Below are 27,190 nucleotides of genomic sequence, written 5' to 3'. Positions count from 1 at the left end.
CGATCGGTCCGACTTCTTCATGTCGGTCCATCTCAAGTTATTTCTAGTAATCCATTTTTTAGTCAGGGCTGGCCATGCCTCAGCTTATGAATTACTTTTTATAACTTTGTCGATTTTGTCGTGATCGGACGGTGAATTTGATCTTCACCTTGCTGACTTGTAGCTTTGTCTTTGATCAAGCAGTGAATTTGGTTTTCACTTTTTGCCGATCTTTGTCGAAATTCGGACGATGAATTCAATTTTCATCGTGGTCGGGCGGTGAATTTGTTTTCACCTTGCCGACCTATAGAGACTCTTTGTAGAAGAAATCTAAAAAAATTTATTCAAATAGGAAGTGGACATACAGGAGAAATATATATATGTGGGATTTTACCCTCTTAAGTTAGGTAGTTTTGCAGATCTTGGCTTGGTGCCTCGTTAAAAAACCTTTTCAGGAAAATGAGTGCACCTTTGACCTAAGATCCTTTATTACTTCCTAACTATAATACCTTCTTAGGTTGCAGGTGTGCCATGACCTTGGTAGCTCTCGCCCTCAAGTTCAGACACCCTGTAGTAGGCTTTTCCTAATGCCTCTGTGATTCGGTAGTGTCCTTTCTAGTTAGCCGCTAGTTTTCCCTCTCCAGGTTGACTTGTTCCGATATCATTTCGGATTAGGATGAAGTCGTTGTTGGCAAAACTTCGCTGTACTACCTTTTGATTGTACCTTGAGGCTATTCGACGTTTTAATGTCACCTCCCTGATCCGAGCACTTTCCCGTATTTCTGGAAGTAAGTCGAGCTCTTCCTTTTGAAGTTGGGGGTTGGCCTCTTCACTGTAGAAGATCGTTCTGGAGGACCCTTCTTCGACTTCCAGTGGAATCATTGCCTCCATTCCGTAGGCTAGTCAGAAGGGTGATTCCCTCGTTGTGGAGTGTGGAGTTGTCCGAGATGCCCATAGGACTTGTGGGAGTTCTTCAGCCCAGGCTCCCATTGCATCCTGTAATCTTCATTTTAGCCCGGCTAATATGTGTTTATTGGCGGCTTCTGCCTGTCCATTAGCCTTGGGGTGTTCTACAGAAGTGAATTGGTGCTTTATTTTTAAGTCGGCCACCAATTTTCTAAAGCCTGTGTCTGTGAATTGAGTGCCATTGTCTGTGGTAATGGAGTAAGGAACCCCAAACCTTGTGACAATGTTTCTATATAGGAATTTTCGACTTCTTTGAGTGGTGGCGTTAGCTAGGGGCTCGGCCTCAATCCACTTTGTGAAATAGTCTACCCCTACGATGAGGAACTTGACCTATCCTGATCCTTGAGGGAAGGGCCCAAGGAGGTCGAGCCCCCATTTTGCAAATGGCCAGGCTGAGGTTATGCTGATGAGTTCCTCTGGTGGGGCGATGTGGAAATTAGCATGTTTCTGACATGGTGGACATGTCTTTACGAACTCTGTTGCTTCCTTTTGCAAAGTTGGCCAATAGAATCCGGCTCAGAGCACTTTTTTGGCAAGAGCTCATGCTCCGAGATGGTTGCCACAGAAGCCACTGTGTACTTCTTCTAAAACTTTCTTTGTGTTGGAAGTCGGCACACATTTTAATAGTGGTGTTGAAATCCCTTTCTTGTATAGAGTATTGTTTATGATGGTGTAGTATTGTGCCTCCCGTTTTAACCTCTTCGCCTCTTTCTTATCTGTAGGGAGTGTTTCTGTTTTGAGGTAGTTAATTATGGGAGTCATCCATCCTTGATCCAGACCTGTTATGGCTAGGACCTTTTCTTCTTCTGAGATTGACGGGCTCTGTAGTATTTCCTCGATGAGGCTTCTATTGTTCCCCCCTGGTTTGGTGCTAGCTAGTTTTGAGAGTGCATCAGCTCGAGCATTCTGTTTCTGAGGTATGTGGCGGACCTCGTATTCTCCGAGTTGTCCGAGCTGTTTCCTAGTTTTGTCCAAGTACTTTTTCATGGTGGGATCCTTGGCTTGGTAGCTCCCTGCTATTTGTAAGGTGACTACTTGTGAGTCACTGAAGATGATAAGCTTTTGAGCTCCAACCTCCTTAGCCAGCTTCAAACCAGCTATTAGTCCTCATATTCGGCCTAGTTATTTGAAGCAGGGAACCCGAATTCGAGGGAAAATTCAATTTGGGTTCCCTGATCGCTTTCTATTATCACACCTGCGCCATTTCTGGTTTTGTTTGAAGAGCCGTCTATGTAGAGATTCTATTCTGTGGGAGTTCCCGGAGTGTCAGTGTACTCAGCAATGAAGTCGGCCAAATATTGGGACTTGATGGCTGTTCGAGTTTCATATTGAATATCAAACTCGGACAGCTCGACTGCCCATTGTAGAATTCTTCCCGCTAAGTCTGTCTTTTGGAGAATGCCTTTCATGGGCTGATTAGTCCGAACCGTGATAGTGTGAGCCTGAAAGTAAGGGCGAAGTCATCGGGAAGTTAGTATGAGGGCGTAGGCGAACTTCTCTATCTTTTGATAGTTCAGTTCTGCCCCTTGTAGAGCTTTGCTGACGAAGTAGATGGGTTGTTGCCCATTTTCGTCTTCTCTGACTAGTGCTGAGGCTATTGCTCGATTTCCTACTGCGAGGTATAATACAAGTGGTTCTCCTTCCCGTGGTCGAGTTAGAATAGGTGGTTGTCCTAGGAACCGTTTGAAATCCTGGAAGGCCTGCTCGCACTCTGTTGTCCATTCAAACCTCTTTCCCTTCTTTAAAGTGGCATAGAAGGGGAGAGATCTTATGGCCGATCCGGCTAGAAATTTGGACAGGGCTGCCAGTCTTCCGTTGAGTTGTTGTACCTCTTTGACGCAGGTCAGACTTTTCATGTCGAGTATTGCCCGACATTTATCTGGGTTTGCCTCAATTCCTCTTTGTGTGAGCATGAAGCCCAAGAACTTGCCAGCTTCTACTGCAAAGGTGCATTTTGCTGGATTGAGTCGCATACCGTGCTTTCTTATGGTGTCGAACATTTTGGTGAGGTCGGATAGTAACGATTCATCACTCTGTGTTTTTACCAACATGTCATCTTCATATACCTCCATGAGTTTCCCGATGTGGTCTGCGAAGACTTTGTTCGTTAATCTTTCGTATGTAGCTCCTACGTTTTTGAGTCCGAATGGCATGACGACATAACAATAGTTTGCTTTTGGAGTTAGGAATGAGGTTTTTTCTTGATCAGGTGGATACATTGAGATTTGATTGTATCCTGAATAAGAATCCATGAACGAGAGGTATTTGTATCCGGAGGAAGCATCCACTAGAGTGTCGATATTTGGGAGTGGATAGGGATCTTTTGGGCAAGCTTTATTGAGGTCAGTGTAATCAGTGCACATTCGCCATTTCCCATTTGATTTTTTCACCAAGACAAGATTGGCTAGCCATAGAAGGTACTTGACTTCTCTTATGAATCTTGCCTCCAGTAGAGCTTGTACCTGTTCTTCCACAGCTAGGAATCTTTCCGGTCCGAGCTTCCTACGCTTCTATTGTACCAGCCGAGATCCTGGGTATACTACCAGTTTATTGCACATTAGCTTGGGGTCTATGCCCGGTATGTCTGCGGCCCTCCATGCAAAGTGGTCGACATTATCCCTTAGGAACTATATCAAGGGCTTTTTTACCTCTTTCTTCAGGGTTGCCCCAATATTTGTTGTTTTGTCCAGGGTGTCTCCGAGCTGGACTTCTTCGATTTCGCTCTCAGGATGTGGGCGAAGTTCTTCCCGACTTCGAACTCCCCCGAGTTCGATGGTGTGAATTTCTTCCCATTTGCCTCTGAGGTTTAGACTTTAATTGTAACAGCGTCGCGCTATTTTTTGATCTTCATTTATCGTAGTGATTCCTTCTGGAGTTGGGAATTTCATGCATAGATGTAGAGTTGAAACTAATGCTGCGAGCTGATTCAATGTTGCCTGACCTATCAGGGCGTTGTAGGCTGAGTTTACATCGACTACAATGTAGTCTATGTTGAGTGTCCTTGATCGGGTTCCTTTTCCGAAGGTTGTGTGTAGTGAGATGTATCCAAGCGGTTGGATTGGAGTGTCTCCTAGTCCACACAAGCTGTTCGGATATGCTCTAAGTTCTTTCTCCTGTAGGCCGAGTTTATCGAAGGCGGGTTTAAACAAGATATCCGCCGAGCTTCCTTGGTCCACCAGGGTGCGGTGGAGGTTTGCATGGGCCAATATGATAGAGATGACCATAGGATTGTCATGTCCCAGGATGATGCCTGCCGCGTGTTCTTGGGTGAAAGTAATAGTAGGGAGGTCGGGTGATCTTTCTCCTCCCTCAACATGATATATTTCTTTGAGGTGTCTTTTGCGAGATGATTTTGAGATCTCCCCTCCTGCGAATCCTCCATTTATTATGTGAACGTGTCTTTCTGGGGTGTGAGGTTGTCGTTCTCTTCGTCCGACCTCTTCGTCCCTTCTTCTTTTTTGAAGCTCATCCGATTTGTTGGCTAAATACCGATCTAGTCGTCCTTCTCTTACCAATTTCTCAATAACATTTTTCAAGTCGAAGCACTGGTGCACGAAATTTTGATCTCTAAAACGGTACCAAAAACTTGGTACGCACAATCATAATCTCAATTCTTTTTCACAACTCTGCACAACTAACCAGCAAGTGCACTGGGTCGTCCAAGTAATAAACCTTACGTGAGTAAGGGTCGATTACACGGAGATTGTCGGCTTGAAGCAAGCTATGGTCATCCTTGTAAATCTCAGTCAGGCAGATTCAAATGGTTATGGGATTTTGATAATTAAAATATAATTAAAATATAAAATAAGATAGAAATACTTATGTAATTCATTGGTGAGAATTTCAGATAAGCGTATGGAGATGCTTTGCTCCTTATGAATCTCTGCTTTCCTACTGCCTTCATTCAATCATTCATACTCCTTTCCATGGCAAGCTTTATGTTGGGGGATCACCGTTGTCAATGACTACCGTCCGTCCTCTCAGTGAAAATGATCCAAATGTGCTGTCACCACACGGCTAATCATCTGTCGATTCTCGATCATGATGGAATAGGATCCATTGATCCTTTTGCGTCTGTCATTACGCCCAACACTCGCGAGTTTGAAGCTCGTCACAGTCATCCCTTCCCAGATCCTACTCGGAATACCACAGACAAGGTTTAGACTTTTCGGATCTTAGGAATGGCCGCCAATAATTCTAGCCTATACCACGAAGACTCTGATCGTGAACCAGGAGGCTAAGAGATACACACTCAAGCTATTGCAGATAGAACGGAAGTGGTTGTCAGGCACGCGTTCATAGGTGAGAATGATGATGAGTGTCACGGATCATCACATTCATCAGGTTGAAGTGCGAGTGAATATCTTGGAATAAGAATAAGCTTAAATTGAATAGAAAAATAATAGTACTTTGCATTAATTCATGAAGAACAGCAGAGCTCCACACCTTAATCTATGGGGTGTAGAAACTCCACCATTGAAAATACATAAGTGATGAAGGTCCAGGCATGGCCGAATGGCCAGCCCCCTAAACGTGATCAAGAGATCAAAAGTGATACAAAGATAGTCTCAAAAATGATCAAAAGATGTGAAATAAATCACTAAAAGTAGTTTTTATACTAAACTAGTAACTAGGATTTACAGAAATGAGTAAATGATGCAGAAATCCACTTCCGGGGCCCACTTGGTGTGTGCTTAGGCTGAGCATTGAGCTTTATACGTGTAGAGACTTCTCTTGGAGTTAAACGCCAGGTTGCAGCCTGTTTGTGGCGTTTAACTCTGGTTTGTAATTTGTTTCTGGCGTTTAACTCCGGAATAGGACAGGAAGTTGGCGTTTGAACGCCAGTTTGCATCGTCAAAACTTGGGAAAAGTATAAACTATTATATATTTCTGGAAAGCCCTAGATGTCTACTTTCCAACGTGATTGAGAACATGCCAATTGGGTTTTTGTAGCTCCAGATAATCTACTTTGAGTGCAGGGAGGTCAGAATCCAACAGCATCTGTAGTCCTTTTTCAGCCTTTGAATCGGATTTTTGCTCAAGTCCCTCAATTACAGCCGGAAAATACCTGAAATCATAGAAAAACACAAAAACTCATAGTAAAGTCTAGAAATATGAATTTTGCATAAAAACTAATAAAAACATAGTAAAAACTAACTAAATTATACTAAAAATTACCTAAAAACAATGCCAAAAAGCGTATAAATTATCCGCTCATCACAACACCAAACTTAAATTGTTGCTTGTTCCCAATCAACTAAAAATCAAATAGGATAAAAAGAAGAGAATATACTATAAATTCCAAAACATCAATGAAACTTAGCTCCAATTAGATGAGCGGGACTAGTAGCTTTTTGCCTCTGAATAGTTTTAGCATCTCACTTTATCCTTTGAAGTTCAGAATGATTGGCATCTATAGGAACTCAGAATTTAGATAGTGTTATTGATTCTCCTAGTTTAGTATGTTGATTCTTGAACACAGCTACTTTATGAGTCTTGGCCGTGGCCCTAAGCACTTTGTTTTCCAGTATTACCACCGGATACATAAATGCCACAGACACATAACTAGGTGAACCTTTTCAGATTGTGACTCAGCTTTGCTAGAGTCCCCAATTAGAGGTGTCCAGGGTTCTTAAGCATACTCTTTTTGCTTTGGATCACGACTTTAACCGCTTAGTCTCAAGCTTTTCACTTGACACCTTCACGCCACATGTGATGACAAGTCATCTTAGCCTATTTTCACTAGTCTTTTCTTTTGTTTTCAATCGATTTTATGCACTTTCTTAAGCCATAAGCAAGCCAATTGGGTAGATTTCCATGTTTCCTTTGATTCAATCAACCATGGATGAATTAATGCACTTTCATGAGATTTTGTGCTATAATTGTCATATATTATGAAAGAAACACAATCTCATGATTTGGGGCATAGCTTTGATTGTTTTGATTGATTGATGATAGGTGAAAAGAGTTTTGAAGAAGGTTGAAGAAAGACGGAATGGCTAGGAGCAAGAGAGAACAAAAAGCTTGAGCCAAAGTTTGCCTCAAACTTTAGCTCAAACTTTTGGAAGAGTTGAAAACACCCTGGGGGAAAAAGCTTGAGCCAACGTTTGCCTCAAACTTTTTGGCAAACGTTGGCATCACAAAACCAACACCCTGGAGGAGAAAAGCTTGCGCCAACGTTTGCCTCAAGCTTTTTGGCAAACGTTGGCGCCACACTTGCACACCCTGGAGGAGAAAAGCTTGCGCCAACGTTTGCCTCAAGCTTTTTGGCAAACGTTGGCGCCACACATATACACAAGGGGACCAACGTTTGGCCTAAAGTTTGACCTCAAACTTTAGCCCAAACGTTGGTAGCAGCAAATGAGGGCAGCTGGTATAAAAAGTTTGAGTAAAAGTTTGCCTCAAACTTTTACTCAAGCTTTTATGATTCTTGGCCCGGTTCACAATGGGTTTCTCTCCAACTCCAAGAGCAATCAACAGAGGCTTTTATCAACCCAATTCCATCAAGTTCAAAGGCCCAATTCAAGGCTTGAAGACCATTTGAAGAAAGTGTATAAATAGCTTAGGATTTAAGTTTTAGAGGAGCTTTTCCTTTTACTTTTGCTGAGTAGTTTTTGGAGAGCTTTTGGTTTTGAGTTGTTTGGAGTTTCTGAGTTTCGGAGTAGGAGAATTGAATTCTCTTCCTCTTAGTTTTCTTGTTTTCAATTTCAATTACATTTGTCTTGGATCTTGGGTTGGAGAATTGAAGAAATTCTATTTCAATCTCATCCTGAGATCTCTCTATTTTCTTTACTGCATAATTGAATTTAAATTTCTGTTCATTGTCTCTTCTTCTACTCATTCTGCTACTTACTTTTCTCTATTTCTTGCAATTGAATTCTACATTTGGATCTAGGAAGGCATTGAGATCTAGACTCGGTTATCTAGTCTCTTGGGTCCTGAGATCTGGAGTTTGCATTTTAAATTCTCTGTTTAAAGCTTTTCAAGTTCATTTACATTTCCGTTTTAGATCCGGTTCAATTCAAGTCACCTTCTACTTGTCTGATTAATGCAATTTACTTTTCCTTGTTTAAATTCTGCAAATCCACTTCCCAATTCCCTTTACAATTCAAGCCATTTACATTTCTTGCACTTTAAGATTCTGTAATTTACATTTCTTGCGTTCTAAGTTTCTGCCATTTAATTTCTTGCTCTTTAAGATTCTGCACATTTACCTTCTCTGCTCTTTAATTTACTGCAATTGTCCCTCTCCCTTTTAATTTCATGCAATTTAGCTTCTGTCGAATACAAACCACTCAAATCAACTCTTGATTCGCTTGACTAAATCAACCACTAAACCAAAATTGCTCAATCCTTCAATCCCTGTGGGATCGACCTCACTCCCGTGAGTTTTATTACTTGATGCGACCCGGTGCACTTGCCGGTGAGTTTTGTGTGTTAGGAATTCGTTTTCCGAAAATACACATCAACAAGCACATGGTTATGGACAGCTTGGTTTAGCCGCTTAGGCCAGGATTTTATTCCTTTGGGCCCTCCTATCCATTAATGCTCAAAGCCTTGGATCCTTTTTATTTTTCCCTTGCCTTTTGGTTTAAAGGGTTACTGGCTTTTTGCTCTTGCCTTTTGGTTTAAAGAGCTCTTGGCTTTTTCTGCTTGCTTTTTTTTTTCGCCATTTTTTTCTTTTTTTTCGCAAGCCTTGCTTTTTCACTGCTTTTTCTTGCTTCAAGAATCAATTTTATGATTTTTCAGATTATCAATAACATTTCTCCTTTTCCATCATTCTTTCAAGAGCTAACGGTTTTAACATTCATAAACAACAAATTCAAAAGACATATGCACTGTTCAAGCATTCATTCAAAAAACAAAAAGTATTGTCACCACATCAAAATAATTAAACTAATTTCAAGGATTAATTCGAAATCATGTACTTCTTGTTCTTTTATGGTTAAAACATTTTTTCATTCAAGAAAGGTGATGGATTCATAGGACATTCATAGCTTTAAGGCATAGACACTTAAACACTAATGATCATGTAATAAAGACATAAACATAAATAAACATAAAGCATAGAGAATGAAAACAGAAAAAATAAATAGACAAGGAGATTAAGGAAAGGGTCCACCTTAGTGAGGGTGGCGTCTTCCTCCTCTTGAAGAACCAATGGTGCTCTTGAGCTCCTCTATGTTTCTTCCTTGCCTTTGTTGCTCCTCCCTCATAGCTCTTTGATCTTCTCTAATCTTATGGAGAATGATGGAGTGCTCTTGGTGCTCCACCCTTAGTTGTCCCATGTTGGAACTTAATTCTCCTAGGGAGGTGTTAATTTGCTCCCAATAGTTTTGTGGAGGAAAGTGCATCCCTTGAGGCATCTCAGGGATTTCATGATGAGGAATTTCTTCATGCTCTTGTTGAGGTCCATGAGTGGGTTCTCTTGTTTGCATCATCCTCTTTTTAGTGATGGGCTTGTCCTCTTCAATGACGATGTCTCCCTCTATGACAATCCCAGCCGAATTACAGAGTTGACAAATGAGGTGAGGGAAGGCTAACCTTGCTAAAATGGATGACTTGTCAGCCACCTTGTAGAGTTCTTGAGGTATAATCTCATGAACTTCCATTTCCTCCCCAATCATGATACTATGGATCATGATGGCCCGGTCTATAGTAACTTCAGACCGGTTGCTAGTGGGAATGATTGAGCGTTGGATGAACTCTAACCATCCTCTAGCGACAGGCTTAAGGTCATGCCTTCTCAATTGAACCGGCTTGCCTCTTGAGTCAATTTTCCATTGAGCTCCTTCCACACATATGTCTATGAGGACTTCGTCCAACCTTTGATCAAAGTTGACCCTTCTAGTGTAGGGGCATGCATTTTCTTGCATCATTGGCAAGTTGAACGCCAACCTTACATTTTCCGGACTGAAATCTAAGTAGTTCTCCCGAACCATTGTAATCCAATTCTTTGGATTCGGGTTCATATGTTGATCATAGTTCCTAGTGATCCATGTGTTTGCATAGAACTCATGAACCATTAAGATTCCGACTTGTTGAATAGGATTGAAGAGAACTTCCCATCCTCTTCTTCTAATCTCTTGTCGGATCTCCGGATATTCGCCTTTTTTGAGCTTAAAAGGGACCTCAGGGATCACCTTTTTCTTGGCCACAACTTCATAGAACTGGTCTTGATGGACCTTTGAGATGAATATTTCCATCTTCCATGACTCAGAGGTGAAAGTAATTGCCTTCTCTTTCCTCTTTCTTGAGATTTCTCTGGCCTTAGGTGCCATAAATGGTTATGGAAAAATAAAAGTAATACTTTTACCACACCAAACTTAAAAGGTTTGCTCGTCCTCGAGCAAAAAAAGAAAGAAAGTAGTAGTAGAAGAAGAAAATGGAGGAGATGGAGGGAGATATGTGGTTCGGCCAACGGGGTATAAGGTGTTTGTGATGTGTGAAAATGAAGGAGTGGTGAGGGGTTTATATAGGGGTGGGGGGAGGGTTAGGTTTCGTGTATTAGGGTTGGGTTTGGGGGGAAATATGGTTTTGAATTTGAAGGTAGATGGAGTTTTGGGGAAGAGTGAATGAGGTGATTGGTGAAGGGTATTTGGGGAAGAGTGTTATGAAAAGGTGTGGAGAAGAGAGAAGAAGAGGTGGGATAGGTGGGAATCATGTGGGGTCCACAGATCCTGAGGGGCAAGGACTTACCATCCCTGCTCCATTTAGGCGTGTAAATGCCCTTAGAGTGCAATCCTGGCGTTTAACGCCAGACTGCTGCTTGTTTCTGGCGTTAAACGCCAGCTTTTCTCCCTTTCTTGGTGTTTAACGCCAACTTGGTGCCCTGTTCTGGCATTAAACGCTAGTCTGGTGCCTGTTTCTAGTGTTTAACGCCAGCTTGATGCTTCTTTCTGGCGTTAAATGCCAGTCTGATGCTTCTTACTGGCGTTTAAACGCCAGTAAGCTTATCCTCCAGGGTGTGCTATTTTTAATGCTATTTTTCATTCTGTTTTTGATTTTTCAGTTGTTTTGGTGGCTTCACATGAACATCAACCTACAGAAAACATAAAATAACAATGGAAAATAAATAGATATAATTAAATAACATTGGGTTGCCTCCCAATAAGCGTTTCTTTAATGTCAATAGCTTGACAGTGAGCTCTCATGGAGCCTCACAGATAATCAGAGCAAGGTTGGGACCACTCAACACCAAACTTAGAGTTTGATTGTGGCTTCCCAACACCAAACTTAGAGTTTGAATGTGGGGGTTTTGTTTGACTCTGTATTGAGAGAAGCTTTTCATGCTTCCTCTCCATGGATACAGAAGGAGAACCTTAAGTCTTAAATACAAGGTAGTCCTCATTTAACTGAAGGACCAACTCTCCTCTGTTAACATCAATCACAGCTTTTGCTATGGCTAGGAAGGGTCTGCCAAGGATGATGGATTCATCCTCATCCTTCCCAGTGTCTAGGATTATAAAATCAGCAGGGATGTAAAGGCCTTCAACCTTTACTAGCACGTCCTCTACTAGTCCATAAGCCTTTTTCATTGATTTATCTGCCATCTCTAGTGAGATTCTTACAGCTTGTACCTTAAAGATTCCCAGTTTCTCCATTACAGAGAGTGACATGAAGTTTATCCCTGACCCCAGGTCACACAGAGCCTTCTCAAAGGTCATGGTGCCTATGGTACAAGGTATGAAGAATTTTCCGGGATCCGGTTTCTTCTGAGGTAATGGCTGCCTCATTAATGCATTCAGTTCATTGGTGAACAAGGGGGTTCATCCTCCCAAGTCTCATTACCAAATAACTTGGCATTTAGCTTCATGATTGCTCCTAGATATTTAGCAACTTGCTCTTCAGTGATGTCTTCATCCTCTTCAGAGGAAGAATATTCATCAGAGCTCATGAATGGCAGAAAGAAGTTCAATGGAATCTCTATGTTCTGTATGAGCCTCAGATTCCTTTGGTTCCTCAAAGGGAAACTCCTTTCTATCCAGAGGACGTCCCATGAGGCTTTTCTCACTGGGACTCACGTCCTCCTCACTCTCTCCAGGTTCGGCTATGTTGATCATGATTATGGCCTTGCACTCTCTCTTAGGATTTTCTTCTGTATTGCTTGAGAGAGTACTGGGAGGAGTTTCAGTAATCTTCTTACTCAGCTGACCCACCTGTGCCTCCAAATTTCTAATGGAGGACCTTGTTTCATTCATGAAACTTAGTATGGTCTTGGATAGATCAGAGACTATGGTTGCTAGGCCAGAATGGTGGTGCGGTATTTTACAACCACACTTACTAACCGGCAAGTGCACCGGGTCGTACCAAGTAATACCTTACGTGAGTAAGGGTCGATCCCACGAGGATTGATGGATTAAGCAACAATAGCGTTTGATAGGATTAGTTAGACAGACAGAAAATAGTGTTGAGATGCAATATAAAAGACATTAAACAATATCAAAAACATTGAAGAAAGGCAAGTAATTAAGATGGGAATAATATATGGAGAAGACAGTTAAGGTTTTAGAGTTATCTATTTTTCCGGATTAACTTTTCTTACTAACTAATTTAATTATGCAGGATTTAATTTATGGCAAACTGTATGTGACTAGACCCTAATTCCTTAGACCTTCCTAGTCTCCTCTAAAATTCATTAACTGCCAATTCCTTGGTCAATTAATTCCAATTAGAGGGTGATAATCAATTTCTAGTTTATATGCCACAAAAACTCTAATTATCCAAGAGGTAAAAGGATTATATGTCACGTATCCTATTAAATTCAGATAATTAAAATTTAGGAGAAATAGTTTTCAAGCTGTTGTTCAGGTAAAGAGCTTTTCCAAGTTTTACAAGAACTCAAATAGAAAGAGGGTCATACTTCCGTTCCACCCAAATTCATAAAATAAAGAGCGAAAACAATTCTTAAATTATAAATCCATACATAAATTAAAATAGTAAAAGCAATAAAATTAATCCATAGAAATAGACAGAGCTCCTAACCTTAACAGTGGAGGTTTAGTTGCTCATGGAAAAGAGAAAATAAGGATTCAGGTAAAAATGTACAGAGTTACAATCTGATGGCATCAGCTCCCTTTTTATAACTAATCCTAAAAAATATAAAATCTAATATTTAAAATTAAACTTAAAATAATATCTTTTCCTAATTTAAGATTTGAATTTAAATTTAAATTAATTAATAGATCTTCAGTTGATGGGTGGGGACCACTTGAATTGTCCATGCTGTAGCTTCTAATCTGTGTTTTCTGGGCTGGAAATTGGGTCAAAATAGCCCAGAAATCGCCCGTAACGTTTTCTGTCAATTCTGCAGATCGCTCATGTGACGCGTCCGCGTCGTCCACGCGTTCGCGTCATTTGTGCAAATTCCAGTCCACGCGATCGCGTCAGGCACGCGATCGCGTTATTGCGATTTCCTCCATTCCGCGCGGTCGCGTGAGCCATGCGTCCGCGTCGGTATTCGTTGGTCATCTCCTTGGCTTCTTCTCTTTCTCTGCAGAAACTTCATCAAATCCATCCAAATCCTACCTAAAATAAATAAAATTGCACAAAACTCAAAATAGCATCCATAGTGGCTAAAATATAATTAATTCTTAATTAAATTCAACAATTTAGGTGCAAATTCACTAGGAAAAAATAGACAAGATGCTCACGCATCACAACACCAAACTTAAACTGTTGCTTGTCCTCAAGCAACCAAAACTAATATAAGCTTAGGATGTGAATTTGCATGAGGATGAGAGTTCGATTAAGCCCATGTCTCTTCTTATAGTGGGGTTTATAATTGCAATCCTGAACAGTTTTGGCATCTCTCTTTATCCTTTGAAGTTCAGAATGATTGGCATCCATAGGAACTCAGAATTCAGATAGTGTTATTGATTTTCCTAGTTCAGTATGTTGATTCTTGAACACAGCTACTTTATGAGTCTTGGCTGTGACCCTAAGCATTTTGTTTTCCAGTATTACCACCGGATACATAAATGCCACAGACACATAACTGGGTGAACCTTTTCAGATTGTGACTCAGCTTTGCTAGAGTCCCCAGTTAGAGGTGCCCAGAGCTCTTAAGCACACTCTTTTTGCTTTGGATCACGACTTTAACCGCTCAGTCTCAAGCTTTTCACTTGACACCTTCACGCCACAAGCACATGGTTAGGGACAGCTTGATTTAGCCGCTTAGGCCAGGATTTTATTCCCTTGGGCCCTCCTATCCATTAATGCTCAAAGTCTTGGATCCTTTTTACCCTTTGCCTTTTAGTTTAAAGGGTTATTGGCTTTTTCTGCTTGCTTCTTTTTCTTTTTTTTTTTATTTTTTTTGCAAGCTTTGTGTTTTTCGCTACTTTTTCTTGCTTCAAGAATCAATTTTTTGATTTTTCAGATTATCAATAACATATCTCTTTGTCATCATTCTTTCAAGAGCCAACAATTTTAACATTCATAAACTTCACTATCAAAAAATATGCACTGTTCATGTCATGCATTCAGAATCACAGAAAATACCACCACATTTAAGTAAATAAGATTATTATTCAATATAGACCCACTTTGTCATGCAATATATCACTCCTATTTTTTTTTTTTTGATTTAAGCTCAGTGAGTAATACATGAGACATCTTTTCAGAATTAAAGCAATAGGAAAACTAAACTTGTCCTAGAATTCTAACTAATAAAGGATCATGCAGCAAACAAAGCAAAATAATAGGAAACCGGAACATAACATAGAAAAAGAGGGGAGGAATAAAAAATGAAAGGAACTCAACCACCTTAATTATCCTAGCGGTCGCTTTATTCTTTAGGTTGTGCTCCTTCGCAAAGATGATTCGCCTCCCTTTTGTAATAGAAAACCAATAAGCGCAGCGTCAACACCAAACTTAAAGGTTTGCTTGTCCTCAAGCAAAGAAGAACTGAAAATAGAAGAGACAAATATTAAAATGAAAGAAGAAATAAAAGGATAAGAGAACAAGAGAGAATTAGGATTGGGAGAGGGAGAAAGAAAACTGGGCGGTGCAAGCAACGTGTTCGCGTGCAGCACGCGATCGCGTACGTCGCGCATTCTTCATAATGACGCGATAGCGTCAGGCACGCGTTCGCGTGGATGGCCATATATGCTACTAACGCGAACGCATCAGTCACCCGTCCGCGTGACCAAATTTGTGCTTTTAGCACACTTCTTGCCCCAAGCTGGCACAACTCTCTGCCCAAACGCTCTTTTACGTCGAATTTGCAGGTCACGCGATCGCGTCGGTGACGCGATCGCGTGGATGACGAAAATCACAAACGACGCGAACGCGTGATGTACGTGATCGCGTGGGATCGTTTGTGCGAAAGGCTCCATTCTGGCGCCACTCCCGCGCAACTCTCTGTAACTTTTTATTTTTTCTCGCACCCCTAGATGACGCATTCGCGTCAGCGACGCTGGCGCGTCGGGTGCTTTTTTTTTTTATAGCTTGAGGTGTTCGGTTCCTGGAAGAACATAGTTGCATGATCAGAAAATTAGTGAGAACTTAATAAAAAATAAAATAAAATAACTAAGGAAAATACTACTACGAAAAAAAAATAGCTAAGGATACGAAATTATCGGGTTGCCTCCCGACAAGCACTTCTTTATCGTCATTAGCTTGACGGTCAGCTCCTCTAAGGAGGAGGATCATAGGGGCTCAGCTCTTCACCCCTTACTTTGAACTTCTTTCCTGTGTCTCCATAACGTAGCTCAATATGCTCCAGAGAGAGGATTCTCATTACCGTATAAACCCATGCTGGATTGCTGGTCAACACCACCTTCATTCCTGGGGAGAAACCTTCAGTGGGGATCTTTTTGTTTCTCCATCCTCTGGGTATTTTTTTCCTTTTGGGGACCTCCTCCTTAGTGGATGATGCAGTTTCAACACCAAACTTAGGTTTGATGTCAGGCGGAATTTTATCGGTTGTCACCACAGGAGGTTTAAGTTCCAAATTCTGCTGTGCATCATCAGGGGGTTCTTGAAGGTTTGGATCAATAAACTCAGCCGGCATGCACCTCTCTTCTTCACCTGTTGAATGCACATCTTTGAAGACATGAAAGATTAGTTGCTCATTATGCACTCTAAGCACTAATTCACCCACTTCTACATCAATCAGAGCTCTTCCAGTGGCTAGAAATGGTCTTCCTAGAATTATAGAGGCATTCTCATCCTCCCCTGTGTCAAGAATCACAAAATCTGCTGGGAGGAAGAACTTACCCACTTTGACCAAGATATTCTTCACTAATCCGGATGCTGGCTTCATGGATTTATCTGCCATCTGTAATGCTATCTTTGTGGGTTGTGCCTCTTAGATCTGCAGCTTCTTCATCACAGACAAGGGCATTAAATTGATGCTTGCTCCCAGATCACATAACGCCTTCTCAAAGGTTTTGCTCCCAATGGTGCATGGAATTTGAAAGCTCCCTGGATCTGGCATCTTCTTTGGTAAGTTATTCTGAATGATGGCACTGCATTCTTTAGTCAGGACCACTGTCTCATTTCCCTTTAAAGGCTTCTTCTTTGACAACAACTCCTTCATGAACTTGGCATAGAGAGGCATTTGTTCCAGAACCTCAGCAAAAGGAATATTTATTTCCAGCTTTCTGAAGACTTCCAAGAATTTTGAAAACTGTTTGTCCTTGGTCTCCTTTTGAAGTCTCTGAGGATATGGCATTTTAGGCTTGTACTCAGGAGCCTTTGGCAAAGTAGGATAAGTGTCAAGAGAGTCTGGGAATGGGTTGTCCGCACGCTTTGGAGGGGCGTGTTCTACTTCTTCCTTCTTCTTCTCTGGAGCTTCCTTTTCAACGAGCTCTTCATTGGCCTTGGTCTCAGAGCCAGCTACTTTACCACTTCTCAATTGAATAGCCTTGCAATCTTCTCCTGGGCTCACCACTGTATCCTCTTGAAATGTACTTGTAGACCTCTCAAGTATTTGCTTGCTCAATTGGCCCACTAGCACCTCTAAGTTTCTAATAGAGGCTTTGGTTTCCTGTATAACTTGTGCTTCCGTACTTGCCACTTGTTCACTTATTACAGTGATAGCCTTGCATTCCTCTTTTGGATTTGGAATTGTGTTACCAGGAAGGCTGTTAGTGGTCCTCTGATCAATTTCATTAACCTTTGTGGCTAATTGACCCATTTGAATTTCCAGGTTCTTGATGGATGCTTTGGTTTCCTGTCTAAAACCTGTTAATATTGCTTCTAAATCATTGTTCTGCTGGAAACTGCCCTGAGAACTATTGTTGAAGTTCTGAGGTCTCTGAGGTTGGTCCCTCCACCCAAAGTTTGGGTGGTTTCTCCATCCCGGGTTGTATGTCTTAGAATATGGATTATTGTTGGGATTCCTAGGACCACTCCCTATGTAATTCACCTGTTCATAAGAAGGTTGAGCATAATCATAATTATCATTTTGCATAAAGTTACCTGTCATGTCATAGGAGGTCTCTTGGGGTGGATTTTGAGTGTTGATAGCTGAGACTTGCATGCCACCCATCTGTTGAGTAAGTAGATTTATCTGCTGAGACATGAGTTTGTTCTGAGCAAGAAGAGCATTAACAGCTTCTACTTCCAGCACGCCTCTCTTCTGAGAGGTCTCAGAGTTCACAGGATTTCTGTTAGATGAGTACAGATATTGGTTGCTTGCAACCAATTCAATCAGCTCAATAGTCTCCTCTGGTGTCTTCTTCTTGTGCAATGAACCGCCTGCAAAAGTGTCTAGGCTCATCTTTGACATCTCTCCTAAGCCTTCATAAAAGATATCCAGTTGAGTCCACTTGGAGAACATGTCCGGAGGGCATTGCCTAGTCAGCAGCTTGTACCTTTCCCAAGCTTCATAAAGAGTTTCACCCTCCTTTTACTTGAAAGTCTGAACCTCCAACCTAAGCTTAGTCAGCTTCTTTGGTGGAAAAAATTTAGTGAGAAATTCTGTGACAACCTTTTCCCACGTATTCAGACTTTCCTTTGGTTGGGAATCTAGCCATAGCTTTGCTTTATCCCTCAGAGCAAACAGGAAAAGCATGAGTCTATACACCTCTGGATTCACTCCATTTGTCTTCACAGTATCACATATCTGCAGAAAATCAGATATGAACTGATTTGGATCTTCATGAGGAAGTCCATGATACTGGCAGTTTTGCTGCACCAGGGTGACCAGTTGTGGCTTCAACTCAAAGTTGTTTGCAGTTATAGGAGGCACCACAATACTTTTTCCATAAAGATCCGCAGTAGGGGCAGAATAAGAGCCAAGCACTCTCCTCTGTTGATCATCCCTATTCGGATTTACCACATTGGCATTAGCATTATTATTTGCCATAGTGGATTCTGCAGTCTTGCAAAGTCTTGCTTGTTGTAAACGTCGCCTGAAAGTTCTTTCAGGTTCAGGATCAAAGTCTAAGAGATGTTCTTTGTCTCTGTTCCTGCGCATACACAAGCAGAAAACAAGAAAAAATGGGACTCTCTACGTCAGAGTGCAGAGAAGTCCCTGTGAGGTAACCTGTGTAAAATAATAAAATAAAAATACTAAATAAATAAATAAATAAATTCAAAAATTAAAAAAAAAAATAAACAGGAAAATAAAATTAACTGGGTAACACCAAACTTAAATTCAGAAATAAATTTTTTTTTTGCTATTTTATTTATTTAAATATAATTTTTTTTAATAAAAGGAAAAAGGTACGGGAAAGGGGGGATAACGTAAATGAATAGGGAAAATAAAAAATAAAAAAAATAAACGTAAAGAGAAGAAAAAAAAAGAAAAAAAATAATCGTAAGAAAAAAATGAAAAATAAAAAATATAGAAATTAATAATAATAATAAAAAAATTATCTAATCTAAGCAATCAAACAACGAGTAGTTGTTAATCACAATCAATCCCCGGCAACGGCTCCAAAAACTTGGTGCGGTATTTTACAACCACACTTACTAACCGGCAAGTGCACCGGGTCGTACCAAGTAATACCTTACGTGAGTAAGGGTCGATCCCACGAGAATTGATGGATTAAGCAACAATAGCGTTTGATAGGATTAGTTAGACAGACAGAAAATAGTGTTGAGATGCAATATAAAAGACATTAAACAATATCAAAAATATTGAAGAAAGGCAAGTAATTAAGATGGGAATAATATATGGAGAAGACAGTTAAGGTTTTAGAGTTATCTATTTTTCCGGATTAACTTTTCTTACTAACTAATTTAATTATGCAGGATTTAATTTATGGCAAACTGTATGTGACTAGACCCTAATTCCTTAGACCTTCCTAGTCTCCTCTAAAATTCATTAACTGCCAATTCCTTGGTCAATTAATTCCAATTAGAAGGTGATAATCAATTTCTAGTTTATATGCCACAAAAACTCTAATTATCCAAGAGGTAAAAGGATTATATGTCACGTATCCTATTAAATTCAGATAATTAAAATTTAGGAGAAATAGTTTTCAAGCTGTTGTTCAGGTAAAGAGCTTTTCCAAGTTTTACAAGAACTCAAATAGAAAGAGGGTCATACTTCCGTTCCACCCAAATTCATAAAATAAAGAGCGAAAACAATTCTTAAATTATAAATCCATACATAAATTAAAATAGTAAAAGCAATAAAATTAATCCATAGAAATAGACAGAGCTCCTAACCTTAACAGTGGAGGTTTAGTTGCTCATGGAAAAGAGAAAATAAGGATTCAGGTAAAAATGTACAGAGTTACAATCTGATGGCATCAGCTCCCTTTTTATAACTAATCCTAAAAAATATAAAATCTAATATTTAAAATTAAACTTAAAATAATATCTTTTCCTAATTTAAGATTTGAAATTAAATTTAAATTAGTTAACAGATCTTCAGTTGATGGGTGGGGACCACTTGAATTGTCCATGCTGCAGCTTCTAATCTGTGTTTTTTGGGCTGGAAACTGGGTCAAAATCACCCAGAAATCGCCCCCAGCGTTTTCTGTCAATTCTGCAGATCGCTCATGTGACGCGTCCGCGTCGTCCACGCGTTCGCGTCATTTGTGCAAATTCCAGTCCACGCGATCGCGTCAGGCATGCGATCGCGTTATTGCGATTTCCTCCATTCCGCGCGGTCGCGTGAGCCATGCGTCTGCGTCGGTATTCATTGGTCATCTCCTTGGCTTCTTCTCTTTCTCTGCAGAAACTTCATCAAATCCATCCGAATGCTACCTAAAATAAATAAAATTGCACAAAACTCAAAATAGCATCCATAGTGGCTAAAATATAATTAATTCTTAATTAAATTCAACAATTTAGGTGCAAATTCACTAGAAAAAATAGTCAAGATGCTCACGCATCAAATGGCTCTGTTTAGAATTCTCTGTCTGTTGCTGAGAAGATTATGGAAAAGGCTTGCTATTGCTAAACCTATTTCTTCCAACATTATTGTTGAAGCCTTGTTGAGGCTTCTGATGGTCCTTCCATGAGAAATTTGGATGATTTCTCCATGAAGGATTATAGGTGTTTCCATAGGGTTCTCCCATGTAATTCACCTCTGCCATTGCAGGGTTCTCAGGATCATAAGCTTCTCTTTCAGAAGATGCTTCTTTAGTACTGTTGGATGCAGCTTGCAATCCATTCAGACTCTGAGAAATCATATTGACTTGCTGAGTTAATATTTTGTTCTGAGCCAATATGGAATTCAGAGTATCAATTTCAAGAACTCCCTTCTTCTGAGGCGTCCCATTGTTTACAGGATTCCTCTCAGAGGTGTACATGAACTGGTTATTTGCAACCATTTCAATGAGTTCCTGAGCTTCTGCAGGTGTTTTCAGATGAAGAGATCCTCCTGCAGAATGGTCCAATGACATTTTTGACAACTCAGACAGACCATCATAGAATATACATATGATGCTCCATTCTGGAAGCATGTCAGTAGGACACCTTTTGATCAATTGCTTATATCTTTCCCAAGCTTCATAGAGGGACTCACCTTCCTTCTGTCTGAAGGTTTGGATTTCCACTCTAAGCTTGCTCATCTTTTGAGGTGGAAAGAATTTGGCCATGAAAGCACTGACCAGCTTTTCCCAAGAGTTCAGGCTTTCCTTAGGTTGTGAATCCAACCATGTTCTAGCTCTGTCTCTTACAGCAAAAGGGAAAAGCATAAGCCTGTAGACCTCAAGATCAACTCCATTGGTCTTAATAGTGTCACAGATTTGCAAGAATTCAGCTAAGAACTGATGAGGATCTTCCAATGGAAGTCCATGAAACTTACAATTTTGCTGCATCAGAGAAACTAATTGAGGCTTAAGCTCAAAGTTGTTTACTCCAATGGCAGGAATTGAGATGCTTCTTCCACAGAAGTCAGAAGAAGGTGCAATGAAGTCACCAAGCATCTTCCTTGTATTCTTGGCATTGTTGTTATTTGGTTCGGCCATGTCTCCTTCTTTTTCAAAAATTTCTCTCAGGTTCTCTCCAGAGGGTTATGCTTTAGCTTCTCTTAGTTTCCTCTTAAGAGTCCTTTCAGGTTCAGGATCAGCTTCAATAAGAATGTCTTTGTCCTTGTTCTTGTTCATATGAAAAAGAAGAGAACAGAAAAGAATAGGAATCCTCTATGTCACAGTATAGAGATTCCTTTATGTGAGTAGAAGAAGAGAAGAATAGAAGAAGGAGAAGAGAAAAATTCGAACACAGTGAAGAAGAGGGGGTTCGAATTTTGAGTGGAAGAGGAGTGTCAGTAGATAAATAAATAAATAGAGAGATGAGAGAGGGAGATTGAATTCGAATTTAAATTAAAATAAAAGGAAAATAATTTTTTTGTTTTTATTTTAATTATTAGTTAGAATTCAAAAATTAAAAAGAGAAATAAAATTAAAATTAAAATTTGAAACAGTTAGTTAATTAAAAAGAATTTTGAAAAAGTGGGTAGGAGTTTTCAAAAATTAGAGAGACAAATTAGTTAGGTGGTTTTGAAAAAGATATGATTGAAATAGAAAACTTTTAAAATCAAACCAAAAAGTCAAGTAGTTAATTGAAAAAGATTTGAAAATCAAATTTGAAAGGATAAGAAGTTAGAAAAGATTTTGAAAATTGATTTTTTGAAAAAGATATGATTGAAAATCATTTTGAAAAAGATTTGAAAAGGAAATTAAAAAGATTTGATTTTTGAAATTAAAGTTGATTACTTGACTAACAAGAAACTAAAAAGATATGATTCTAGAATTTAAAGATTGAACCTTTCTTAATAGGCAAGTAACAACTTGGAAATTTTTGAAGCAAAATATTAAAAGTTAGTGAGATTTTTGAAAATATGAAGTAAGAATAAGAAAAAGATTTTGAAAATCAATAAAAAAAATTTCGAAAAATATGTAAAAAATAAATGAAAAAGATTTGATTTTTGAAAAAGATTTGAAAAGATAGAATTTTGAAATTGAAATTGATGAGTAAAATAAGGAAAGATATATTTTTTATTTTTGGATTTTTAGTAAAGAGAGAGAAAAATACCAAATTGAAACAAAACATAAAAATTATGAATCAAAACAACTAATGCATGCAAGAACACTTTGAATGTCAAGATGAACACCAAGAACACTTTGAATGTCAAGATGAACACCAAAACTTATTTTTGTAAATTTTTAAGAAAAGAAAAACATGCAAGACACCAAACTTAGAAATTTTCAAACTTTAGACACTAACAAATTAAAAATGCATATAAAAAACAAGAAAAGACACAAAACATGAAAATGCAAAGATCAAACAAAGAAAATCATCAAGAACAACTTGAAGATCATGAAGAACACCATGCCTGACTCTTCGAAAATTTTCAGGAAATTAAAAGGATGTAATTGACACCAAACTTACAATTTGGCACTAGACTCAAACAAGAAATACAAAATTATTTTTTGGTTTTATGATTTTATTAACTTTTTTTTTGTATTTTTCGAAAATTATTTGGTAAAAGAAAAATAAGGATTTCAAAATTTTTAATGAGAATTCCAAGAATCATGCAATGTTAGTTTAAAGCTCCAGTCCAGGAATTAGACATGGCTTACTAGCCAGCCAAGCTTTCAGTGAAAGCTCCGGTCCAAAACACTAGACATAGCCAATGGCCAGCCAAGCTTTAGCAGATTATTACATACAACAGCTAATTTGCTGAGAAAGACAAAGAAGCTTTTCTAAGGATAGTTGAAACCCCGGTCCAAAATATTAGACATGGCTTACAGCCAGCCAGGATTCAACATATCTCATGAAACTCTAGAATTCATTCTTAAAAGTTCTGAAGAACATAGAATAATTTATTTTTTTGAAAATTTTTTTTTTGAAATTAAAAATAATAAAAATAAAAAGCTTAAAACTAAAATAAAATTACCTAATATGAGCAACAAGATGAACCGTCAGTTTTCCAAACTTGAACAATCCCGGCAACGGCGCCAAAAATTTGGTGCACGAAATTGTGATCTCTAAAATGGCACCAAAAACATGGTACGCACGTTCATAATCTCAATTCTTTTTCACAACTCTGCACAACTAACCAGCAAGTGCACTGGGTCATCCAAGTAATAAACCTTACGTGAGTAAGGGTCGATCCCACGGAGATTGTCGGCATGAAGCAAGCTATGGTCATCCTTGTAAATCTCAGTCAGGCAGATTCAAATGCTTATGGGATTTTGATAATTAAAATATAATTAAAATATAAAATAAGATAGAAATACTTATGTAATTCATTGGTGAGAATTTCAGATAAGCGTATGGAGATGTTTTGCTCCTTCTGAATCTCTGCTTTTCCTACTGCCTTCATTCAATCATTCATACTCCTTTCCATGGCAAGCTTTATGTTGGGGGATCACCGTTGTCAATGGCTACCATCCGTCCTCTCAGTGAAAATGGTCCAAATGCGCTATCACCGCACGACTAATCATCTGTCGGTTCTCGATCATGTTGGAATAGGATCCATTGATCCTTTTGCATCTGTCACTACGCCCAACACTTGCGAGTTTGAAGCTCGTCACAGTCATCCTTTCCCAGATTCTACTCAGAATACCATAGACAAGGTTTAGACTTTCCAGATCTCAGGAATGGCCGCCAATAATTCTAGCCTATACCACGAAGACCTTGATCGTGAACCAGGAGGCTAAGAGATACACACTCAAGCTATTGCAGATAGAACGGAAGTGGTTGTAAGGCACACGTTCATAGGTGAGAATGATGATGAGTGTCACGGATCATCACATTCATCAGGTTGAAGTGCTAGTGAATATCTTGGAATAAGAATAAGCTTGAATTGAATAGAAAAACAATAGTACTTTGCATTAATTCATGAAGAATAGCAGAGCTCCACACCTTAATCTATGGGGTGAAGAAACTCCATCGTTGAAAATACATAAGCGATGAAGGTCCAGGCATGGCCGAATGGCCAGCCCCCTAAACGTGATCAAGATATCAAAAGTGATATAAAGATAGTCTCAAAAATGATCAAAAGATGTGAAATAAATCACTAAAAGTAGTTTTTATACTAAACTAGTAACTAGGGTTTACAGAAATGAGTAAATGATGCAGAAATCCACTTCCGGGGACCACTTGGTGTGTGCTTGGGCTGAGCATTGAGCTTTTCATGTGTAGAGACTTCTCTTGGAGTTAAACGCCAGGTTGCAGCTTGTTTGTTGCGTTTAACTCTGGTTTGTAATCTGTTTTTGGCGTTTAACTCCAGAATAGGGCAGGAAGTTGACGTTTGAACGCCAGTTTGCGTCATAAAAACTTAGGCAAAGTATGGACTATTATATATTTCTGGAAAGCCCTGGATGTCTACTTTCCAAAGCAATTGAGAGCGTTCCAATTGGGTATCTGTAGCTCCAGAAACTCCACTTCGAGTGCAGGGAGGTCAGAATCCAACAGCATCTGCAGTCCTTTTTCAGCCTCTGAATCAGATTTTTGCTCAAGTCCCTCAATTTCAGCTAGAAAATACTTGAAATCACAGAAAAACACACAAACTCATAGTAAAGTCCAGAAATGTGAATTTTTCATAAAAACTAATAAAAACATAGTAAAAACTAACTAAATTATACTAAAAATTACCTAAAAATAATGCCAAAAAGCGTATAAATTATCCGCTCATCAAGCACTCATTGGTAGGATATCCGTAGATTCGGTGATATTCACAGTATTCTGTCCAATTTCCTCCTCCTTTCTTGCTTTTGAGTGCACGAGGTGGTGGTATCTTTTCAGTATCGCATACTTCTCGGTAAACATCCACAAGAGACACCCAAAGTGGGGTGTAGTTGTTGTATTTTTTAGGCTTCTCGCTGTATTGATCTTCTTTTTTCTTGGACTCTTTATCCTTATGCCGGGAGGAGTAGGAGAATCCGGATTTTGAGGTCTCTCCTAGCCAAGAGTTTTCCTCCATGTTGATGTACTTCTCAGCTCGTTCCTGCACTTCGTTCAGAGATGTTAGATGTTTCTTTGATATGAAGTGACTAAAAGGTCCTTCTCGCAGGCCATTGATGAGACCCATAATGTCTGCTTCCATTAGTAGGCTTTGTATGTCCAGGCATGCTTTGTTGAACCTCTCCATGTAGCTACGAAGACTCTCCCGATCACCCTACTTAATTCCTAATAGGCTTGGGGCGTGTTTGGCTTTGTCCTTCTGATGCACGGAAACTTGTCTCTCAATAAATTTCCCTCGGAAAGTATACCGAATTCTCGTCAAGTAAAAACTCACAATAGAGTGAGGTCGAATCCCACAGGTATTGATTGGTCAACCAACTTTAATTGGAGGAATTTTCTAGTTGAACTAAGCAGAATTTGATTGGAGAGTTGCAGGAAATTAACTGGCGAGAAAGTAAATGGCAGAAAGTGTAATTACTGGAAATAAAGAACTGAATGTAAATAACAAAAAGTAAATTGCAGAATCTTAAATGGGGAATGGGGAAGATGAACATAAAAGTAAATGACAGAAAGTAAGAGAATGGGTAAGATCAGAAATGGGAGATTCATTAGGCTCAGGAGATGTTGTATTCTCCGGATCAAGTTCATTCTCATCTCTTCCTCAATCAATGCATTCATTGATTTCCTTGGCAATCTTAAGTGCTTGGATTCCAATTCCTTGGTAACCCAATCTCTCAAATCTTGATCAATAGCCAATTCCTTGGTCTAATTGCTCATGAGAAGAGATGAAGTATGGTCACTGATTATACCACATGTATTCCCAAATCAAAGTATTGGTAGGATTATATGTCACCATATCCATCCAAACCCCAATTTGGTCCAACATGAGAAAGCATTTCTAGCATGATCCTTCATTCCTCTTCCAAGGTCCGAAGAGATCCAAGTATGAATAGCTTTTTTTCTAAGATAACTACCCAATAGGAAGAAGATTGAAAGCTTTCTAGTAAAATCAAGAGAAAAGAAAGAAGAAGAATAATGAAAACTATTATTGATCCATCAAATTACAATAGAGCTCCCTAACCCAATGAAAGGGGTTTAGTTGTTCATAGCTCTGGGAATGGAAAGTGTAAGTGTAAAGTACATTATGAAAACTAAAACTAGAAGTTGCAGAGAAAGTAAAGTATGCAGAGTGTAGTTCTTCAAAATGCCAAAAGCTCTCCCTTACTAGTTCAAAACTACTCCTACATGTACTACTCTTCTGATCTTCTAGTTGGCTCTTCAAGTCTTGGATATGGGCCTTTAGATCTTAAATTGAAGCAGTTGCAGTCTTCAGTGGGCTCAGCTTTGCTTGCAGAGAAAATGTGAGTTAGGCATGGACATTAGTTAGGACGTTAGTGGTGTTAACGTTAAGTGAAAATGTTGGTTCGAGAACGTTAGTGACGATCACCTTTTTCACTAACGTTCCTAACCCAAGATGGTCCACGTTAACTTCAACGTTAGTGGCACTAACGTGACCACTAACGTTGCCTCTTGGTCCTTCACAAATGTTATTGGCATTCACCTTTTCCAATAACGTTTGCTTGTTGCCTTTCCTTCCTACGTTAGAGTCCACATTAGTGTAGCTAACGTGACCCCTAACGTGGGCATGCCTCAGCTTCGAGAGCGTTAGTGACACTTACCTTTGTCACTAACGCTCCAAACGCCCTTTCTCACGTTAATTGTATTAACGTGGCCACTAACGTGGTAGTGATTGCCATCTCCAACGTTAGTGACAAAGGTGAGTGTCACTAATGTTGGCTCATCATTTCTTTCCTCCACGTTAATGTAGTTAACGTGGCAACTAACGTGGCTAATAGTGGCTTGGTCCAACGTTAGTGACAAAGGTGAGTGTCACTAACATTGGCACTTCTTTGTTCCTTCCACGTTA

The 27,190-nt window shown here is 39.5% G+C and overlaps 1 non-coding gene across 1 annotated transcript; it reads left to right on the top strand.

The window, feature by feature from the left end:
* Positions 1 to 20,807: 20,807 nt before the first annotated feature.
* LOC112780872 (small nucleolar RNA R71) lies at positions 20,808 to 20,915 on the top strand. Its single transcript, XR_003191680.1, has one exon. It is a non-coding gene; the product is annotated as a small nucleolar RNA R71 (small nucleolar RNA).
* The last annotated feature ends 6,275 nt before the right edge of the window (positions 20,916 to 27,190 follow it).

This window comes from Arachis hypogaea, chromosome 19 (assembly GCF_003086295.3).
Source record: "Arachis hypogaea cultivar Tifrunner chromosome 19, arahy.Tifrunner.gnm2.J5K5, whole genome shotgun sequence".
Classification (NCBI taxonomy): domain Eukaryota; kingdom Viridiplantae; phylum Streptophyta; class Magnoliopsida; order Fabales; family Fabaceae; genus Arachis; species Arachis hypogaea.
This window is presented reverse-complemented; position numbering and strand designations above follow the sequence as displayed.